The sequence below is a fragment of the Lagenorhynchus albirostris genome, chromosome 12 (assembly GCF_949774975.1).
Source record: "Lagenorhynchus albirostris chromosome 12, mLagAlb1.1, whole genome shotgun sequence".
Taxonomy (NCBI): domain Eukaryota; kingdom Metazoa; phylum Chordata; class Mammalia; order Artiodactyla; family Delphinidae; genus Lagenorhynchus; species Lagenorhynchus albirostris.
This window is the reverse complement of record NC_083106.1, coordinates 81,255,705-81,277,021: the sequence shown is the minus strand read 5'-3', so window position 1 is coordinate 81,277,021 and position 21,317 is coordinate 81,255,705. Positions and strand designations below refer to the sequence as shown.

Here is a 21,317-nt window from a genome sequence, read left to right as displayed (position 1 = left end):
GAGGAAGAGATCCCTCTTTTTCTCTCCATCATGTAAGGACACAACAAGAAGGCAGCCTTCTGCAAGCTAAGAACAAAGCTCTCACCAGGAACTAAACAGGCCAGCACCTTGATCTTGGACTTCCCAGCCTCCAGAACTGTAGGAATTCAATTTCTGTTGTCTAAGCCACCCAGTCTATGGTGTTTTGTTATGGCAGCCAGAGCTGACTAACCCAGCGGACTACTACTGAATGGTAAAAAGGAGTGAATTATTGGTATGTGCAACAACATGGATGAATCTCAAAATAATTGTGCTGAGTGAAAGAAGTCAGACAAAAGAGTAGGCATTGTATGATTGATTCCATTCATATAAAATTCTAGAAAATGAAATCTATCCTATAGTGAAATAAAGTAGTTTGGTGCTTGCCTAGGGATAGGCGTGGGTAGGGAAGGGGACAGGATATAGGGTTACCAAGAGGCTCAAGGAGACTTCTCATGCTTGTGAATATGTTCATTATCTTGATTATGGTGATGATTTTACAAGCATCAACGTACCAAATTGTACATGGTAAATAAGTGCAGTTTTTGTCAACTGTATCTCAATAAACTATTTTTAAAACCTAATAAAGTTTTGCCTTAGCACTTGTAAAATTTTCATCTACAAATTTCAATCTTGACAATATACTATTTATACGATCATTTTAAACCAGCTAAAAATTAGTAGAAGATATACAGGAGTATATCTTTTACAGGAGTAACTTAATAAAATCCTCTGTCAGCTTTTAATTCCTACATCCTACATGGTGATAAAGCAAGAAAAAAGAAAAGCAACTGCCAAGAACATTTTTCCTTAACTTGTAAAAGCAAGTACAAAGGCATATGTTCTCTTAAAGGAGTTTCTACAAATAGAATCACCCCAAAGCTAACTATTTTCTCATCTCCCAGATCACTTTAAACTACTTTTTTTCTGAATAATTTGAAAGTAGTGGTAGCTTTTAAAAACAATGGAAATAATGAATGAAATTCATATTCCCTAATACAAAGAAGCTTTTATTTTCAATACCCGAGACAAATTTGGCAACTGTTACACATTTCAAATAAATCTAAGGATAAATAAATTTGGTAGTTACCCAAGAAAAAAATAAAACATAATGACAACTATAATACAGAAAAATGATTTTATTGTAGTTTTTTTTTCTTTCTATTGCATTCCCATCAATGTTCCCAATGCAGAAACTAAGAAGTGGAAAGAAGAGTTTTCCACTGAAGACATTTTAAACATGTGAAGTTAATTTTGCATTCTCTATGGTCTGCAAATTGACATAGGAGTTTAGAATTGTATCTGTTGCTTTTCAAGAGGAAATTAAACACTAATAATGGACACATTATAAGTTCGATTCATCCCTTAATCTTCCATGACTTATTATTCCTGCCAGTGCCAGGAATAATCAGAAATGTATACCTTTTTTTTTTTGTAAAAGATCTTTGTAATAATTTCAAAACATTCTCGTGAAGCAGCTTCTTATTATGATACCCAACTTATAGATCAGGAAGCTAGAAAAGAAAGTTATGCAAAGGTATAAGGTCACAGATATTAGAAAACTGTTTTGATTTTTTGATTATGTGTTCAATCCATAAAGTTGCAAATACAGCTGTGAGGTTCCGGGCTTAGGTAAATGGGAGGGGAGGAGGGTCATTAACAGACAGTAGAAGGTTGGTAGGGAGATGGAGCTGTGTGTGATGGGGAAAGGAGAGCAGGATGAGTCTGGGATGTGTTGAGTAACAGGAGTCGACAGGATACCTCAGTGACAGGGCCTGACATGAAGCAGAAAGAAGTTTTGTGACTGGAGTTAAGGATCATGACTTGAGATAAAAATGTGAGTCATTAGAAGAGTGAGATAGTTGCCCTAATATGTTTGCTATCACAGATCAAATGGCATCTAGTGTAAATATTATCTTTTTAAAAATCATGTTACACTTCTAGCATATGAGGAAGAGAATAATTCAGAAATAATTTCATTACTGTCACATGATGCTAGATAATTATACTTCACAGGAATGATTCGGTGGGATGGTGGTGGAGGGAACACCTTCTGTCTGACACATTATCTCTGAGTGATCCAAGCAGACACTCTGTCTTTAGGAAATCCAGATCATCGGAGCTGCAACCAAGGAGTCACTGTTTACCCCTTTCACACTGTACAGCAAACACTTGTTTGTATTTTAATCGATTATGTAGCTATCAAGGTTTTCTTTTCTGTAATATCATCATTAAAGTCTGTGTACAATTTAAAAAACTGTATCATTTAACATAGATTCAAACATTTTTTTCTTTAATACATTTGCTAGCTTTGAACTTAGAAGAATATACTATATAAAGTCCTTTCCCTTCCCTCACCAAAAGCCCAGCTCTCCAAGTTTCCCTCAGAAGCAAACAACATTATCAGTTTAAAAAGAAAGAAAGGAAGGAAGGAAGGAAGGAAGGAAGGAAGGAAGGAAGGAAGGAAGGAAGGAAGGAAGGAAGGAAGGAAGGAAGGAAACTTTTTTTTTGAGGGTTTGCTATTACACTACAGGGAAGAAAAACTTGGTAATTGAGTTTTATATTGTGATTCCTCCAGAAAGACCATGGCTATTAAGTCATGAAATAATGTTATGACATTAAGTTGTGAAGTAATACATTTGTCCTTCTGGTTTGTAGTTGTTACTAAACCATGAAGGAAGTCCTGTAATGAAACTTTTTTTTTTTTGCCCCATCTCATATTTGTTAAGATTATATAACCTTTAAAAAACTTACCTTGAGTACTGTGGGCACTTTCCCAAATGTCTGCAAATGATTAAATCTATATTTTACATGGAGACAAGAGTGACTGCCCCAGAAGGAATACTCCAGTTAAGAGAATACTACAGTTAGAAGGGTTTAGTAAAGATTCAAATACATTCTATGCCAAAGTGAAATCATGTAAACCATAGATAGTAAACCACAGGATAGAAAGGATTCCAACTTTGCATCCTTTGAGCATGCATAGCTTGGATAGAAAATGACACATATAACATAAAACTTAGCTTAAACGTTAAGTGTGTTAAGTGTGACACAAAAATGTTAATTAGCAGCATAGAGGCTGACTCAAAACCTTGGGAGATAAATGGGATGTAAATTTAGAGTCACAAATTTTCTAAAAGACTTTAGATACCATATAATCTGATTCTCTTGTTATGAGAGAAACTGAGACCTAGAGAAGGTAGGATTACACAGATTACACAGACTCTTCAGATTACACAGTGTATTGCAGATCTAGAACTTGAACCAGGTAAACTGATGCCTAGATCAACGCATTCTGCACTCTAATAGTCTGTATGTCAGGAGATATCATAGTTTTTCTAATTTTAAGAGAGTATTCTTCTATTGACAAATCATTTCCAGGAAGTCTTGTCTAAACCTCTAGGTTAGTTAGAAGGGAGCTCCTTTTCTGGATTCCCAACCAACCTTCTGCCTACCCCAATTTTAACTCCTTGGTACAACTTTTTGACTTTAGAGGTGCCTGTCTCCCCTTACTAGATTGTAAACTCCCTGAGAGTTAGGAGTGACTCTTAAACCTCCTGTACCCTAGTAACTAGCACAGTGCTTGGCATACATTGACTAGGTAATGAAAAAAATACTAAATTGATCTTTCCTTGAAATCCTTCAAAGGCTCACCATGATCTGATCTTTGCCTGGTTGTCTAGCGTCACACCCCCAAATTGTGGCACCAAATTGCTTAGTCTTAGTTCTGTGCAAAGATCAGTTTCTTGTTGCGTGGTTTTGTTTAAGCGATCTTTTCCTCCTCTATTCCTCCTCCCTCCCCCCCCCATACACACATATATTCCACTGCATTAACTCTCTGGAATCATTTCCTCCTGGAAGTCTTTCTTGACTCATGACCTCTCCCAACCTAAATTGGATTAATCCTCTTCTGAGCTCCAGTAGTTCCCTGTGCACACATCTCTGCACTACTCACATCACATCAAAAGGCAGTTATGTAAACACTCCACCCATGTTCTGTTTTATTCATGTTGGTATCCTCCAAGATTAGTATGCTCTCTGGCACATAGGTATTTTAAAAATGTGATTTGAACAAAAAGAATACATTAATAGGGAAGGAATCTTGGCACAGCGTGAATTTTAGGGAAGACATAGATATGGAACTGCAAACTATTGGATATTTAGGACATTTTCCTAAGAGAGCCAGAGCTAAAAAAAAAAAAGAAAAAAAATAGGAAAAGGCCTTCAGTTGTGAGGCTACAATTCAAATCGCAAAACAAAAAAAACTTTACGTGTAAGGATAGTAAAATGCTATTTGGCCATTTTTTTAAAAGACAGAGATTAGGAACCAGGAAAGCAAGCCATTCATGCAAATGCTAATATACTGGTTATCTTAGGGTAACAAGGCACTTACAGTCATGTTAACAAGACATAGTAACACAAAGAAACACCAGAGGTTAAATTATATTCAAAACCTGTCCCCCAAATGGTCTAGGCCAGGGGTCCCCAACTCTTGGGCCACAGACTGGCACCAGTCCATGGCCTGTTAGTAACCAGGCCGCACAGCAGGAGGTGAGCAGTGGGCGGCAAGTGAAGCTACATCTGTATTTGCAGCCGCTCCCCATGGCTCGCATTACTGCCTGAGCTCCGCCTCCTGTCAGATCAACGGTGGCATTAGATTCTCATAGGAGCACAAACCCTACTGTGAACTGCGCATTTGAGCCATCTAGGTCGCATGCTCCTTGTGAGAATCTAATGCCTGATGATCTGAGGTGGAGCTGAGGCGGTGATGCTAGCACTGGGGAGCGGCTGCAAATACAGATTATCATTAGCAGAGAGGTTTGACTGCACAGAGACCCTAATAAATCAATTGCTTGCAGACTCATATCAAAACCCGATCTGTGAGTGGCAAGTGACAAGTTGCATCTTACGGAGTAGACTGGACATAAGCAACACACATCGGGGGTCACTGTCCCCATCACCCCCAGATGGGACCATCTAGTTGCAGGAAAACAAGCTCAGGGCTCCCAGTGATTCTGCATTATGGTGAGCTGTATAATTATTTCATTATATATTACAATGTAATAATAGAAATAAAGTGAACAATAAATGTAATGCACTTGAATCATCCCAAAACCATCCGCCCCCGTCTGTGGAAAAATTGTCTTCCAGGAAACTGGTCCCTGGTACCAAAAAGGTTGGGGACTGCTGGTCTAAGCTACAAGGCATCGGTTTTACTCCCAAATCAGTGCACAAACCTTTTTCTTTCCAATTCATTTTTATTGTGATAAAATATACATAAAATTTACCATTTTAATCACTTTTTTTGTTGAAGTATAGTTGACTTATAATGTGTTAGTTTCAGGTGCACAGCAAAGTGATTCAGATTTATATACATATCTTTTTTCAGATTCTTTTCCTTTACAGGTTATTATAAAATATTGAGTATAATTCCCTGTGCTATACAGTAGGTCCTTATTGTTTATCTGTTTTATATATATAGTAGTGTGTATATGCTAATCCCAAACTCCTAATTTATCTCTCCCCCGCCCCCATTTAAAGCACTTTTAAAAGTACATGTTTCAGTGCTATTAAGCACACTCATATTGTTATACACCCTCACCATCATCCACCCCCCTCAGTTGTAAAATACCCGCCGCAGCCGCAACTTCCTTCTTTTCAACTTTGCTTTTGTAACACACTGAGCTTTCCGCACCACAAAAGGTTCTTCTGGGTTAGGTTCAGAAACTGGGGTGAGTGACGTAGATCACTTAAGGATTATCCTTCACGGGCTCCGTTCATGGAACCTAAGAGGTATATTCACTTTGCCCTCCAGCCCTTTTCGGCATCAGTAACCGAGCAGTAACCATAGCAACACGGACACCTGCCCCCCCCCCCTTAAATGCAGCAACCGAGTCTCCAACGGCAGCTGTCCCTTCCCTTCCTGCTGCGCAGAGTGACCAGCGCGGGGACCGGGCTCTTCATCCCGGACCGCAGGCAGGAGGTGAGGAAGAGAGAAGAACGAAGGACGCTGTGAGAAATACAGCTCAAGTCCCCGCATTCCCTCTCCTCACCCGCCGCTGGGTACCATTCCCAAGGCGCTCACCCTCCTCACACCCGCAGCCGAGCACTTCCAAGACGCTCGCGCTTTTTATTGACGCAAACGTCCCGTTCTCGCGGGAGGTTGGGAGCGGGAGCCCAATAGGGCGGACAGAGCTCTCGAAATCTCAGTCGGCTCTGGAGCTGGAGCGGCTGCCCGGGCGCTCGGAGCGCGCGGGGGGCGGGGCGCAGGCCTGGGGGGCGGGGCCTCGCTTGGAGAGGGGAGGGCGGACGGGGGCGGGGCCGCGCGGCGGGACCTGTGGCTCCCAGGTAGCGCAGCCGGCCGGGCTCCCTCGGGACCGGGCGACTGCGCATGCTCGCTGGCCGCGCTGGGCCGCTCGTCGGGCGGCGTTGACGAGCCGGCTTCTCAGCGGCGGAGGTTGCGGTGCTACGATGGCGAGGTGAGGGGCCCGCGGCGGGATGGTGCTGACCCGGGCGGGGCCGCCTTCTTGCAGCGACACCACGGGCTCCTTCGTCCGACGGGCGGCGGCGGAGGCCGAGCCGGGCGAGAGGTGAGCCGCCAACGTCCTCCGGTCCCAGCTCGCGACCCCCGCGACCCCCTCCTTGTCCTTCCCGCGGGCCCGGCGGGAAGCGGCCTCCTCTGCGCCCGGTCCGCCCTCGCCGCTCCGGCCCTCACCGGCCGCTCGGGTGGGAGCCGGCGCCGGGCGGCTGAAGGTCGGTGGGGACGGCAGTGCGGACGCGCTCGGGGTGCGGAGCCGCTGTCCCCCGTGCCCTCACTCCTGCCCCCGCCACCCGGTGCCCCCGGCCCCCCGGCCTTGGCCCCCGCCCTGCACTCCTCCTGCCCGCGCCCGCTTCTGCCCTTCGCCCTCTGCCCATCCTCGCGCCTCGCTCCCGCCCGTGCCCCCCTCGCGGATCCGCTCTTCATCCCCGGTGGTCCCCCGTGGGAGGCGAGGTACCCCTTGCGCGCCTGGACTTCTCTCTCCCCCTCCCCCCCGTGCATCCCTGGGCCGGCTCTTCCCTCACCGGCCAGGCTTCCTACTCCGCCGCCTCTGTCATTGCTCCCTTGGCTCTCTGCTCTTCCCATTAACCCCCTTCGGTACTTCACCTTCTCTCTCTTGTGTGAGTTTCCGACGGTGTGTTTGGCTTTAGCATCGCTCTGTGCTGGAGTTCGTTCTACGTCCCTCTCGCTGCCCGAATCCTTCCCTCTCGGTCCCTACTTCATCTCTTCCGTTTGACGGCCCCTGACCTCCAGTTTTCTCCATCCTGATCCCATCTCTACTCTCTAATCTTGAGCTTTTTTTTCTCTAAAACTTTTTCTTTTTTCTGTTTGCATAGGTCGAGCCTCTTAATGCCAATCCGTTTTACTTCTTATTAAATCTCTGAAGAGTTCTAGTCTCTTTTACTTTCTACCTAAACCAGGTATCCACTCAGTGTACTTAGTTCAGTTTACAGTTTAATAACATCTCTTTTCTTTCTTCACTGACTGGAAGTATCATCAAAAGAGTGACAGTAGCAATAACCTGTTACACTTACTGATAAAAGCTTTAATTTTTAAGAATTGTGTTTGCCTGACATGTCAAGAGAAGCCACTTGAGGACAGAGTTGATGAAAATATAAAGGCTGACCTCCAAACATAAGGTTAAAATTTGGAGATTTTATTGTCCTCCGGGAAATACAGTTGTCCAAGAGCTAGTCTTAAATGAAAGTTAACAAATTAAAAAAAAATAAAATCAGTTATTAATTTGATATTTTATACATTTGCTGTTGCAACTGATTGCATCGTTTTTGTGATGGTCTCTGTAATAAATGCATAGTTTTTACTAACTTACAGAATTAGTGTCCTTACTAAAGGAGAAACATATCGGACAGAAGTACTAACTTTTTGAATTGGGTAAAAGAACTCTCTAAACAGTTGTGGAGGTTTTTGCCTCTACTTCATGGTGATCACGATTTGGCTTACAAAAAACTTCTCTGTAAATAATGTTGTAGGATCTTACTTTGAAGGCATCTGCGGGAGCAGTCACTCTCAGTGAAGTTTGCGTTTATTCTAGGGCCGAAGAACAACTGGATTATGTATTTCATTCTGGAATCTCAAAGCAGTCCACAAGCAGTAAATTCTTCCTTACGTTGTCTGTGTCAGGTAGGAATTAAAATTTTCTGTTTCTGTTGTACAGAAGGGAAGCACCAAGACAAAAATGTGTAGTTCCTTATTTGAAGGTATATGAGAGGTGAAAGTAGATGGAGACACTGTTTAGGGTCTGAGGCGGTGAAACCACATCTCTTCTGGAAGAACCAGCAGTTCTTGTGTATGGTAGCAGGCGATAAACTCCTCAGCTTTTAAGATTTTAAAAATGATTTTTCCAGTGCAACTAAAGATAAGTGCTGCTTCTGAAGGAGGTCTTCCCATCTTTCAAAGGCAAGTCTTTCTATTTCTAGGTAGCTATTCATTAAAAAAGTAAATTCTTACAAATTCCTATTGGTATTTATAGTGAGTTGATTCTGTGCTCTTAGAAATTAAAATAAAGATTCATGGTGGACAGCGGGCACAGGGCTAGAAATCAGATCTACACTCTTCTGATGAGTCATGACATTAGTTTGTAGAAGTCACTTAACCTCTATACCTCGGGTGTGTCTCCCTGTAATATGTGGGTAAACAGGTGGCTGGCTACCCACTAATCTTTCAAAAGCAAAGTAAGCCCTAATCATTTAAACATGCTTAGGGCCACCACAGGCAAAAATTGCAATATAAACTCTGAATTTTTATCTCTTTTAGACTACGTCGTAAGTATAATTGAATGCTTAAATCCCAGATCACTGCAATTTAGATGTTTTTTTTAAATTTCAGACTTATGTGAAAAGTTTTAGTAGCATGTGCCATGAACTGTGGACTCGTTTAATGTTCATATGCAGTGAAACAGCCACTGCAGCGTTCAGTATGTTTGCTGAAAATGTAAAGTTACATTTACATAAACTGAAAAAGTAAAGTTAACAGGATTTTGGTTACTTCCATAAACTTCTTTTGTCTTATATTTTATCTTAGCTGTGATGTAGACCCTTGAGAGTGGAGGTTCTTTAGGGGATAGAAAGGGCAAGGATTTCCTTTGCTTTGATTCAAAGTATCAAAAAACTTTAAAAAGTAAGAAAAAACTGCTTAAAAGTGAGTTTTGTGATATGTTCATTGTATGTTTAAATAAATGGATGGAGATGGGAGTATGTAGATCTGAAGTGAGTAGTGTATCTTTTTTTTTTCCTTGAGTTGTCAGGAAGAAGGTTTAGAAATGAATATGAGTAAGAAGTAGAGTGGTAATACAGAAAAAAGTGTTCCTAATGAATCGGCCCAGGGGATTTTCAGAAAAATCAGAGAGCACAGGTTGTTTGGCAGGTCTAGATTTTTCAGGGAAATAGAGTGGAATGACTTCACAGTGAGTTTTACCATTTTATTTTCAAAGATTGCCACTTTTAACAGGTTCATACTTGGTAATCAATGATGTGCTTAAATTTAATAACAATTAGCCTCTTTTTTCTTAATGGAAATATAGAAGTGTCAGGTCCTTTTGACTTAGGAGTTATAAATATTATTTCCATTTGAGAAAACTGAGGCTTAGAGAGTCTGAATTAGAATCCAGGTTACCTGGATCTGTTACCAAAGTTAACGGTATACTGAAGAAAGCAAGAAAGCAGAAGCTGTTAAGAAAACATTGGTAGTTTCTTGGAATATTTTTCAGAGAGAGGATTGTGCTTTCTGTTCCGGTTCTGAGTTTTGTTCTCTGTTGAGATAACTAGTAAGATGAAATATTTTCAGAATGTTGGGCAGATCCCTGAACTAGGTAATAGATAATGATTGTGGTTCTTTCTGAATTTCTCTTTATGTTAAAAGGAGTAACTAGTTTGGTACTTGGGGCTATTCTGGGATTTTTAAGATATATAATAACATGATATATTCAAAGACGTTCTCTATTATGTTACTGGCAGGTTTGTTTTGTGGCATATACAACTGAAAAGTTTATATGAACTGCTCTTAATAAATTAAATCCGATTTTCCATGTAATGTCAAAAGTATCTTTTACCAAGTGTCCCATAATGAGCAAGAAAAGTTGTTTCTCAGTTTCTTTACTTCATTCATGTGGTAAGTCAGTCATCGAAATACTCTCAGAAGTTACTGACATTCTTTCTACATTATGTTTAATAATTATTTTTTCTATGGATTTTCTATCATATTAATACAGTTATTGAAAATTAACAATGTTCTGAGAGTGCTTCTTAATCTAAGTGTCAGTTCTAAGATGAGTAATAATAATATATTTCTCTTTTATTAGACACAACTGTTTAAACCCCAATTTTGAAGAAATCAGAAGATAGCAATGCCTTTAAACTTCAGATTTTGTATTTGTGGGTGTGAGGAATTTGAAGATTTCATGATTAGGGAATAATGTTAATTACATGGAAAATTGAATATAGTTAATTTATCAAGTGTAATTGTTCCATCAATATTGCATTCTGATTTCAGGTTTTCTTGTAGTAGGGGCATATTTATCTCATGACTTGATGACTACTGAATCTATTTCCTAAAACAAGGTGTGGACTTTAGAATTATACACGTTTAAATATAGGCCATGAAGTTTGACACTTTTGAGGTATTTGTCCTCTTTTCATTATTTTCTAACTGTGTGACCTTGGATAAGTTATGTAAACTTTTTGCTCCTTAGTTTCTTCACCTGTAAAATGGAGTAATGATAGCTCTTTCAGATTTTTATGAGAATTAGGTGCAGTAATAAAAGCTACTGGTGTAAGAGTAAGTAATCCAGAAAGTTTCGATATTGCCATTTGGTCTATATTTGGTATCAACAGGGAAACGTATAACTTTTTAAAATATAATTTGTCTATCAAGCTATTTTGCTTATCTTTCCTTTGCAGGATTTCCCTCTTACCCTCTCCCCAGAAGAGAAGAACTTAGTACTCTATTCTCTTCTTAAATATTTCTATAATTAGTGCATACAGTATGTGGCCCTCAGGAGTTCGTTTCGATGAGTGATGAGTAGCAGCAAAGCATTCTAGACCGGTGACTTTCCTCACTTTACATGTCCCCTTTACTCTAGCGGTTCTCTTAAGCTCATCTTTGTTGAGAATCACCTTTTAAGATGAGAGATGTCACTGATGAAAGGGTGTTGTGTGTGCGAATAATCGTGGAGGCAAAAAGGTTAGATGCCATCTGAGTGGTGGTGAGCCTCAGAGTCAAGAGATGCCGGGTGGCTTGGCTGTTTTAGAGTAGGGTATAATCCAGGGACTTAGCATGCTTAACCCCTGAAATAGGGAGCTTCCAGAGCTGGGCAGGGTGTCGAGGCCTCAGCCAGTCCTAAAGGGAACTGAATGTCAATCAAGAAACAAGACCATAGGCCAGGTATTTAGACTGAACCAAGCAATGCAGACTTAACCGGCTTAGGTGGCCAGAATTACACCAGAAAGCAGGGTGAGAGGTGCAAGACTAGTACAGACGTCACTGGCTGGTTGTTTTCAGTTTATGGCTGTCTGGTTTGAATTGGTCAAGATTAGCTCAAAGACGGTGAGGGCCGGCCCCTTGTGGACTGGAGTTCTGCTGTGCCCTAGGTGAGTGGTCCTTAGGAAAGGTGGCGGCTGAGCGTACTTTCGCCAAGAGACACATCTTCCTACTCTCCTTGGTTTGCTACAGAACTTGAGTGTTACAGGAATCTTTTATTATTTGCAAGGTTATGAGACAGTATTCTGAAGGCTTCTTGCGGAGTGCCTCTTTGGGGCTTCCTGTTTATTCATGGGAGAAGGCCCAAAAAAATGGACCCAAAATTGACTAACTAGTATTAAATGGATTGAGTTAACCTCCTTCTAGATCTAGAGGATTTCTTTGTTCCCATCGTATTCCTATTTAACAAACTTGAATTTAACTGTACATGTTTGATGCCCTTCCCTTCACTGGTCCCAGATCCCAAATGTCAGTCTCAGTCCCCAGATATCTGTCATAGTGTGAGTCCCTCATCTGGTTGGGCTTGAATTTGATGTTCCTTCATTTGTTCCTATGTGTCTATCATAATGTGAGCATCTCACTACATTGAGTGTGAACATTTAGAGATGTATAGATTTTTGTACACTATGGCCCCTCAGTGCAAGTTTACTACATTATCTAGTGTTCATCTGAAGAACCAGTGATTTTTTTCCTAAAGCTGGAAGAAAAAGTGAATGTGCTTTATTCATTGAGAAATGATGTATTGATTGCCAGTGTGGAGCCTTTCTAAGGGTAAGTTGGTCCATACGTATTTCTTACCTTATGTGGTATCTTTAGTACCTAACATCTGCATACAATTGGGCATCATTATTTGAACGGTCAGTATTACAGGCTCTGAACCCATTTGTCCCATGGCTGCTGACTTGGGAATGGAATTCAGAAGCTGGAGCCATTGGCTCCATAATTGATAAAAGTGGTGCCTTTATTTCTTAGGTTGACAAAGGGAGTGTCTGGAATCTCCAATTTGTTCACCATCTTACCCTCGGCCTTAGGAGAAAGAATATCCTCTGAACATCTGTTTGGGGTTCATAGTTCAAGGGTCAAGACGTTAGCTCTTTGATTTCTGAGAAAGGATCTCATCATCGCCTGTGGTCTCTAGTCTTTTTTAAGGAACCTCTGAACTAACTGTGCTTCTTAGTTTCAGATATTTCTGTGTCCTCTTTTAGGTTTCTGAAACACTCAGGAGTTCAGGCTGAGCTCAAAATGTTTAGCTATTGTTTCAGGATGGGTATTGGTGGTGCAGGAGCATCTCCCACATTTTCCCAGGTATCCACGCCCGGACTCCTCTTTGCGGATACTGGAGGTCTCAGCTGATCCCATGGGTGTGAGAATCCCTGATCTTAGAAGCTCGGCACAGTGTTTATGCACCCAGCACTGTTTCTGGGGCAGTTACTGTGCACCCTAGTGATTAGGGAGTTGGCTTGGCATTCCTAGACTAAGATCCAGTAGAAATATGTGAGATACATGTAATTAAACATGCCCTAGGAGCTACATTTTAAAAAATAAAAACAAACTGATAAAATTAATTTGTATAGTATATTTTATTTAATCCAACATATCCAAAATATTATTTCAAGATGTGATCAATATAAAAAACATATTAATGAGACATGTACATTCTTTTTCTGTACTAAGTCTTTGAAACCCAGTGTGTGCTTTACATTTACAGTATATCTCAGCACACTCATCTTTAACAGTTAAAGTAAAATACAGCCCTATCAAACCAATAAGGTTATGTTTAATGAAAAAAATGTCTACACTGCTTCAGTGTTTAGATGTAAATGTAAACGAATTAAAAATTTTAAATTCAGTTCCTTGGTCACACGAGTCGCATTTCTGTTGTTCAGTAGCCATTGTGGCTGCTGGCCGCCATGTGGGATGTAGCGACTCTTGAGGGCCAAGGCCGTCTTCCAGTCTGATAGGTGACCGCGTTCCTTTGGGAGTGGGCTGCCTTTCCCTGAGGTGTTACAGGGGATTGTCGGGTTTGACTGTCAGAGAAGTCCCTCTTCAGACCTAAGAGCATTTGTGCCTACGTTTCTCACTTAGTATCAGGGGCAGTTTCTGGTTGAGGTTTCCCCTGTGGCATCTTTGGATTGAGGTTTGTAGTTTACGCAGCTCAGTTCTTTCTTAGGGACCTAGGAAATGGCCCAGGCAGGGACTCTTCTTGAACAGACCTCTCAAGTTATTCTGTTTAGGCTACTTTGCCAGGGCCAGGAGAGCAGAGTGGACAGTCTCAGGTAAGCCAGGGTTCCCATAGCTTCAGAGGCTCAGATGAAAGTGACAGATATGAGCTGTCTAGCAGACTGTGCAAGAGGCCATGAAGCTCACAGCTTCCGGGGGTGCAGGGAGTTTCTGGCAGTGGAGAGTCTCCCAGGCACGTCTGGGTAAAAGGAAAGGCTCCCTCTCTTCAATTTCTTTCCTCCTTGAGAGAAGACAGGCCAGGATTTCCCTCTTTCATGAAAGATTCTTTACCTGATGAACTGAGTGGCATGAGAATCTGTGGAAGTCAGACATTGCAAACTTTGAATGAATTTGTCCTGTAGAGGAATTTGATTTTCACTACACAGGTTTTGTTCTGTTTGTGTTTGTTTGGCTTTTTTTTTAAATTTAATTTAATTTAATTTACTTTTGGCTGTGTTGGGTCTTTGTTGTTGTGTGTGGGCTTTTTCTAGTTGCGGCGAGCAGGGGCTACTCTTCATTGCGGTGAGTGGGCCTCTCATTGCAGTGGCTTCTCTTTTGCGGAGCATGGGCTCTAGGTACACAGGCTCAGTAGTTGTGGCACATGGACTTCAGTAGTTGTGGCTCGCGGACTCTAGAACGCAGGCTCAGTAGTTGTGGCACACGGGCTTAGTTGCTTCGCAGCATGTGGGATCTTCTCAGACCAGGGCTCAAACCCGTGTCCCCTGCATTGGCAGGTGGATTCTTAACCACTGTGCCACCAGGGAAGCCCCTGTGTTTGTTTTTTAACTAGCTGGCAACATCTAAAATTTAGGTGAAAACCTTTAGGAAAAACATTTTCAATATCTACTTGGAAATTTAGAAGCCTCTGATGGTGCTGGGCCAGCAGGGATTGTGTGGACCTTAGTAGCAGTTACTCCCTATGATGGGGAAGAGCGGTTTATGAGGAGAGGGTCCCACAGATCCCCCTGGACTCTGAGAGTGCTCTGAATTTTTCCTTCCTTTCTTTTTTGCCTACTCTCCTTTTGCTTTAGTCTCGTCTCCTTTGAATTTTTTTCTTCTACCAACATATAAAAATAATTCTTTTTTGTTTTTTGGGGGGGAATGAAAAATAGATTTATCAGTATTACTCTGTATATATCTGTACACATATGTTTCTACTTAGGGAATAATCAGTAAAAAGGGATGAATTGAGGAAAATTAGGCATCAACAAAAGAACAAAAAGCACAGCAGGATATGAGACGAAAAGTGAAGGAAATTGCTAACAGATCTTGGACTTATACTGGTAAAGGAATTTTATCATAAAAGTTTATTCATGCAAGACTGTTTTCAATACATCAGTGTAATGATTCCTTTCTTCAAATCGGTTGGGTTTAAATAGGAGAAAAATACTAATAGTTAATATTTATGGAATATTTAAAGCTAATTTATTAAGTGTTCTTAAGATCTTAAATTAAGTGCCTGCCATGTGGCAGGCAGTGGGGTACAGCTGTGAACAGAGTAGTTAGAATTTCCTGCCTTCATGAAGCTTACATTTTACTGGGGAGAATAAAGACTACTAAGTAGAATCTTTGGTTTGTTAAATGGAGATTGGTGCGGAGTAGAAAAAATAAAGGAGGAAAGAGATAGGGTGTGTCAGGAGAGAGAGTCCTGTTTTAGAGGGTGTGGCCCGGAAAAGCCTATTTGGGAAGGTAACATTTGAATCAAGGCTAGGAGGAGTAGAGTGAGTCATTTGGATGTTCTGGAGGGAAGAGTGTTTCAGGGAACCACTGCAGATGCCCTGAAGCAGGAATCTCTCTGATGTGTGTGGGGAATAGCAAGGAAACCATGTGACTGGAGTGGGCAGACTGGTAGGAGATGAGAACAGGGAAGTGATGGAAGATCCAGATTCTGTAAGGTTGTCATTACAAGCCCTTGTGAGACACTACTGCTGAATGTGGTGGGAAGCCGTTTGGGGTTTGAATCAGAACAAAGACAGACAATTTGAATTATTTTCAAATAATGTATGTCATTTTATAGCATTTTATATTGTATATAATTATATAACATAATTATTAATTAATATATGTAATACATAATATAAAAGATCATCTGCCTTCCTCTTTGAAAATAGCCTAGAGTGGGGGATGTATTACTTAGGGTATAGGTTAGGTACAGTTTCTGTAATAAAGAGTTATAAGACATAAAAATCTGAACAGTCTAGATATGTTCGACATCTGTGCTCTATGAAACCATTCAGGAATCCAGAATCTTTCCATCTTTCTGTTTACCATTCTTCAGGTTTTGTCCTAATCTGTGTGGTCAATACTGGGTCACTATTCAGAAGGTATTCCGGCCCGTAAAAAAGGGAAGCAATGAAGTCCAGGGCAGAGAATTTCCTTTTAAACAAATGAGGCAGACATTGCATATATTACTTCAGTTTGCGGTCCACAGGATCGATTGGCCACACTTGCCTCAAGGGTGGTTGGGAAACGTAGTCTCAGGCTGGGTGACCATTCAGCAGTGAGGAAGAGGAAAACAGAAATGACAAGTAGTTGACCACAGTCTTGCAGTTTGGCACCAAATATCCATGTGTATCCTTCATCCTACCTATTGAAAACACTCCAGCTCCCTTCGCCAAAGGAGACAACCCAGGTGCAATCCTCTTGTTGCACTAATCCAACTAAGCGATCAGTACTTCCTGTCAGATCCGCAAGTCCAGTGACCTGTAGGCAAAACACAGTAATTTGTTCCTGAACCTGTAGGCAAAACACAGTTATTTGTTCCTGAATCAGAAACAGGAAAAGAATAATAAAATTTTCCATTTGGGTAAGTATGAGAGACACATAGAGGTCTCTGGTTGAGAGTAATGCTGGGCAGTAATGGTGTAGCATCTATTATCCTTAGTTCTGCTTTCTGGTAAGAATGCCTATATTCATTGCACTATGACCCCAGTCTTTGCTGTCTGGGTGTTTCTTCCTTACGTTAACCTCCATGACCACATCTGAAGTTGGTATTGAAAATTTCCCAACTTTGGAGGGTATATAGCTTTCATAGTCAGTTTCCTGCTACTGCAGGCTTGCTTGCTATCCTGCAAGTGCCATGGTCACAGGTGTTTGTAGGTTAGCTTATAATTTCTCTGACAAATACAGTTCTCTCAAAAATATATTGGGATTCTTTTATGTTTGTCTCCATTCCGTTCTGGTGCCAGTGACTATAGCAAAATTGTTTCCTGGTGTAGTTCTTAAGCCTGCCTTATTTACTGCTCTCTGTGCGCTGACCACTTTATCTCATTCTAATGGCCACTGTCTTGAAGCCATCTGAAACAGCAGGCATTGGGGGGTGGGATGGCAGCACCCTAAAATATAATCTTAGCCACAGCGCTAGATTCGTTTCATCAAGATTTCTTAAAAGTTCTGCGAAAAATGCCGTTGGTAATTTGATAGGGATTGCATTAAATCTGTAGATTGCCTTGGGCAGTGTGGTCATTTTAACAATATTGATTCGTCCAATCCAAGAACAAGGTGTATCTTTCCAGCTGTTTGTGTTGACTTCAGTTTCTTTTGTCAGCATCTTATAGTTTTCAGAGTGTAGGTCTTTTGCCTCCTTAGGTAGGTTTATTCCTAGGCATTTTATTCTATTTGAAATGATGGTAAATGGGATTGTTTCCTTGATTTCTCTTTCTGATAGTTAATTGTTAGTCTCTAGAAATGCAACAGATTTCTGTCTTTTAATTTTGTATCCTGCAACTTTACTGAATTCATTGATGAGCTCTAGTAGTTTTCTGGTAGCATCTTTAGGGTTCTCTAGAACAAAAAATTTTAAGACTTGTATGGAAACACAAAAGACCCCAAATATCCAAAACAATCTTGATAAAGAAGAGCAGGGCTGGAGGAATCACACTCCCTGACTTCATACTATACTACAGAGCTACAGTAATCAAAACAGTATGGTACTGGCACAAAAACAGACACATAGATTGATGGAACAGGATAGAAAGCCCATAAATAAACCCACACTCTTATGGTCAATTCATCTATTACAAAAGAGGGAAGAATATACAGGGGAGAAAAGACAGTCTCTTTAATAAGTGGTGCTGTGAAAACTGGACAACTGCATATAAAAAAATGAAATTGGAACATTCTCTAACACCATATACATTTAGGATTAAAGACCTAAATGTAAGACTGAATGCTGTAAAACTCCTAGAGGAAAACGTAGGCAGAACACTCTTTGACATAAATCGTAGCAATATTTTTTGGATCCATCTCCTAGAGTAATGGAAATAAAAGCAAAAATAAACAAATGGGACCTAATCAAACTTGAGAAGTTTCTGCACAGTAAAGGAAACCATAAAAAAAAAACGAAAAGGCAACCTACAAAATGGGAGAAAATATTTGCAAATGATGCAACTGACAAGGGCTTAATTTCCAAAATATACAGCTCATACAACTCAACAACAAAACAACAAACAATCGAAAAATGGGCAGAAGATCTAAGTAGACATTGTTCCAAACAAGACATGCAGATGGCCAATAGACACATGAAAAGATGCTTAACATTGCCAATTATTAGAGAAATGCAAACCAAAACCTCAATGAGGTACCACCTTGTACTGGTCAGAATGACCATCATTAAAAATCTGCAAATAACAAATGCTGGAGAGGATGTGGAGAAAAGGGAACTCCTCACTGTTGGTGGGAATATAAGTTGATGTAGCCACTATATAAAACAGTATGGAGGTTCCTCAGAAAACTAAAAATAGAATTACCATATGGTCCAGCAATCCCACTCCCGGGAATATATCTGGAGAAAACCATCATTTGAAAAGGTACATGTACCCCTATATTCATAGCAGCACTGTTTACAATAGCCAAGATATGGAAATGACCTAAATATCCATTGACAGATGAATGGATAAAGAAGATGTGGTATGTATATACAATGAAATACTACTCAGCCATAAAAAATGAATGAAATAATGCCATTTGCAGCAACATGGATGGACCTAGAGATTATCATGTTAAATGAAGTAAGTGAGACAGGAAGAAAAATATCATATGGTATCACTTATATGTAGAATCTAAAAAAAATGTTACAGATGAACTTATTTACAAAACAGAAATAGGCTCACAGACATAGAAAACAAATTTATGGTTACCAAAGGGGAAAGAGGGGGGAGGGATAAATTAGGAGGTTGGGATTAGGAGATACAAAAACTGCTATATATAAAATAGTTAAACAGCAAGGACCTATTGTATAGCACAGGGAACTATGTTCAATGTCTTGTAATAAAGTATAGTGGAAAAGAGTCTGAAAAGAATATATATATGTAACTGAATCACTTTGCTGTACACCTGAAGCTAATACAACATTGTAAATCAACTATTCACCAATAAAAATTTGTTTTGAAAAATAAAGTCTTAATAGAAGTCTTTGGGAAAAGTACTAATAATCTTATCTCCTGATAATGCAGGTACTAAGGACCCACATCTCTATATTTCCTTCCATCTTACCTTGCAAACTGGCCAGTTCTTGCCTGAGTAAATGCAGCAAAGAACCACTGACACACACAAATATTGTGGTTCTTTTCATCTACTTTCCCTGAAGTTCTGGGCTTTTTATGGGCACCAAGTTCTATAAGTTAGTGTAGGCAACAGTTTATGGAATGTTTTGCTCCATTATAACCAGGGTCACCATTATCCTAGTAATATCTGTTTCCCTGTTGCCTGCTACCCAGTGACTTAGCCAGTGCCACACATTTTAGGATTATGTTGTGGCAATACTCTAATTTTGGTATTAATTTCTGGGTTAAGGAAAAGGCTGCTGTAAAGGGATCCAAAAGTAAAATGGCTTAAATGAGAAAAAAGTTTGTTTCTTCCGCAGATAACAGGCCTACTAATTTAGGTGGTAGGGATGCTATATTCCATGAAGGAAATGAAGACACTAGAGGGGTAACTACCAGAATGTTGGATCTGGGGCTCAGATCCTCAGCCTTGTTTTAACCATTGTGCAGTACTTATATATATTTATCTCTTCCTGGTGGCACTTTGAGGTGTCGGGAACTTAGCTATGCCTTGATCTCTTGCATTTCCTAGCTTATAGTAAGTGTTCAATAAATGTTTGAATGAATGAATACGTGTTTTATATCTGAGTAAGTTAAGGCATAGAGACCTAAGCAAACTTGAGTCACAGGGCTGGAACATGATCTGAACCCTACACAGAAGAATATATGTACAGGAGAAGCTGTCTTAGATAAGAGGCTACTTCCATGAAATGGGGCATATCTTATATAAAGGTAGTATCATTTTGATCTCCTTAGGAATAGTTACTGTAAAAACTTTTTGATGTGATTATTAAGGTTTAAAATAACAATTATGGAAGGTGGTAAAGTCTATATCTGTATGATGGAGAGAAGAAAAAAATGTATGAGGAAGAGAGAATGTGGTCTTTATTCTAACATATTTAGTACCTAAATAATTATACCAAGGGCAAAAGACTTTTTTTAAATTTAAGCAATAAATATTTGGAGTGTGAAAAAACTATCCATAGCATATCCAGGCAACCTTTTTCGTCAAAATATTTTAAATAGCTCATAGCATACGTGTGTATGTATATACACACACATTTCACATATCTGTGTGTGTGTGGATGTGTGTGAAGTTTCAGAAATCACTCCACCAAGGGAAATACATATTTTTAAATTAATTTTTATAGGAGTATAGTTGCTTTACAATGTTATGTTAATTTCTACTGTACAGCAAAATGAATCAACCACATACACACACACACACACACACATATATATATATATATATATATACACACACATATATATCTCCCCTCCCTTTCGGACTTCCTTCCCATTTAGGTCACCACAGCGCATTAAGAAGAGTTCCCTGTGCTATACAGTAGGTTCTCATTAATTATCTATTTTATACATAGTATCAATAGTGTATATGTGTCAATCCCAATCTCCCAATTCCTCCCACCCCTGCCTTTCCACCCTTGATGTCCATACATTTGTTCTCTACATCTGTGTCTCTATTTCTGTTTTGCAAATAGGTTCATCTATACCATTTTTCTAGATTCCACATATATGTGTTAATATACGATATTTGTTTTTCTCTTTCTGACTTACTTTACTCTGTATGACAGTCTCCATCCACGTTTCTAAAAATGATCCAGTTTTGTTCCTTTTATGACCCAGCAATCCCAGTACTGGGCATATACCCAGAGAAAACCATAATTAAAAAAAGATATATGCACCCCAATGTTCATAGCAGCACTATTTACAGTAGCCAGGACATGGAAGCACCTAAATGTCCATCGACAGACGAATGGATGAAGAAGATGTGGTACATATATACAATAGACTATTACTCCAGAATTACATAATTTAAAATGGTGAATTTACATCTTAAAAATTAATAAGTTTATACTGTTTTGGGTATTCATGAAGATTGTTTCTGAATCACTGAACTCAGAAAGCACTCCTTTATTATTGTACTTTGAAGTATATACTTCAAGTGAAGCATAACAAAGATATAATAGTTTATATTTATATGT

The 21,317-nt window shown here is 40.0% G+C and overlaps 1 protein-coding gene across 10 annotated transcripts in view; it reads left to right on the top strand.

Moving 5' to 3' along the window:
* The first annotated feature begins 6,353 nt into the window (after positions 1-6,353).
* Positions 6,354-21,317, top strand: part of FAM135A (family with sequence similarity 135 member A) — a 123,608-nt gene continuing 108,644 nt past the window's right edge. For 8 of the 10 annotated variants that reach the window (XR_009543795.1, XM_060167618.1, XM_060167625.1 and 5 more), the window contains exon 1: positions 6,354-6,608. The gene's annotated coding sequence lies outside the window, so the exon portion shown is untranslated. The remainder of the gene's footprint in view (positions 6,609-21,317) is intronic. The other 2 variants (XM_060167619.1, XM_060167617.1) reach the window with 1 other exon arrangement.